We start from the raw sequence: 2,116 nt of genomic DNA on the forward strand, positions 1-2,116 counted from the left end.
TCTAACATGTTTTCATAAATCAAAATACAAATGTTTTTTTATCTAAAACACCTACTTTGACTAAAAATAAAAAAAATTCTTTGAAAACCTAGATTTATAAATTTCAAAATTTTGAGTTTATTGATATCTAGGTCCCAAATTGATTCAATTAAAAGCTACTTCATACATTTGTGATTATTTCTACCATTTTAGTTTTATCCAAAATACCTAAAAATCGAATTTCTCAAACAACCACCCACCCAAGCACTTCAAAACCATTGCTTGGTGTCTTGAAAGTGTAAGAAAAAGAAATTTGAAAATGTGAGAAAGAGAAATCGGAAGCATAGCAGATGAATGCCGAACAGAGAAATCGATAAAATTTGAGAGACTAGGATGGTGAGAAAGAAATTCGAAGCATAAATGGGGAGAAATTGTGATGAATGGTTTAATTTATTTGAAAAGTTTAAAGGGTATTTTCATCAAGTCATGACTAAATATGGCTAAAAATAGTTAAATTTATTTTGATAGTTACTTTTAAAATATTTTTATCAAGAAAGGTCATTTCCCATAATTTTCTCTTTACGTTATATGCATGGCATGTTACCACATTCTACGTTATATGCATGGTGTGTTACAACATGACTGACAAATTCTAGAACACGGCATGTCATGTAATGTGTTAAATGATTGACAAATTATTGTTGTTTTTAAAATTTCAGTGGGGTTCCAATTGTGCGACTTGTGATAAGATACGGTGGTCAGTGGGTGGATGGCATTTACAAGGGTGGTGAGTCACGAATGTGGGGGGCTAGGAAGGATTTGTCGTTTGTGGGATTGATGAAGTTGGTTGAAGATGTTGTTAGGGTAAATTCATAAATTAACGAGATTAAGTTACATGCATTGATCAGTACACCTGAAAAGCTATCATTGCCAATTATCAAGGACGATGAGGATGTTGCATTAATTCTGCTAGAACAGAGGAATGTTCCGACTATGTATGTCAGCATTAAAGGACACTAAACAAATGTTATGTCACATGAAGAAGTTGAACAACATGGTAATCAGCTCAATCAAAATGAGATATACAATCCTTCACATATACCACAGCATTCGGTCCGTAACCCATAACAATGGCAATTGACGTATGCACAAGAGTTTGTGCAGCCCGGTAGACACACGACATTCACAGAATAGTTGGCTACACAATTCCGATCAGGATGTGCATCAAACCAATTAGTTATTTTTATCCAACAAACGCAATGATCGAGTGAAACTGTACAGAATGTAATGGCATTTTCAAATGAGAATGGAACACTTGAGTACAACACTATGATGTTGGAGGGTGACATTGCGACGCTCGAGGATAATACTACATGTGATGAGGAAAATAAGGATTTGTTCCCTGTCGGTGAAGATAGATTTGATGACAATTCAGATGATGGGCCTGATGAATGGCATGATGAGAGTTCAAATGAGGACTGGCTTTATGACAGTGACATTCCAATTTGCAATAATGTTGAAGGCAAAACGAAACCTGTTGGAGGTGTTGATGTAGGAGATTTTTAGTGTGATGACCCCATATACAATAACCCCATCGTTGATGAGAACGGGATTCGTTCCCCTAGTATGTTGCTCCATGATAGTTATCATGAAAAGGAAAATACATGGATATCTCGTACGTGAGTATTTCTACGTGCAGAAAGGTTCTCCTTCCAAACAATTACACCTGAGGAGTCGACATATGCCGATGATCACTTATACAAAGGAAGAATATTTTCTTTGAAGGCAAAGTTGAAATGAGCTTTGAACATGTTGGCTCTTAAAAAGCAGTTTGGGATAAGAGTAAAAAGGTCATGTAAAGCTCATTATGAGGTTGGTTGCAAGGACAAGGCATGCAAGTTCAGTGTGCATGTAACGAAGTTACCTGAAGGAGGAGAATATTGGCAAGTTCGGACGTTCCACAAAGTACACACGTGTACTATCGATAGTTTGCAAGGGCAATTTGTAACTGTGAGTGCTAAGATAATTGGTGAACTTATGTCACACATGCTTCAGGCTAATGGAGTAGCACTGAGACCTAAGGACATAATTACTGAGATGAAGGTTCAGTGGGGATTGGAATGCCTATATGGTAAGG

This window comes from Theobroma cacao, chromosome 10 (genome assembly GCF_053813885.1).
Source record: "Theobroma cacao isolate CCN51 chromosome 10, ASM5381388v1, whole genome shotgun sequence".
NCBI lineage: Eukaryota > Viridiplantae > Streptophyta > Magnoliopsida > Malvales > Malvaceae > Theobroma > Theobroma cacao.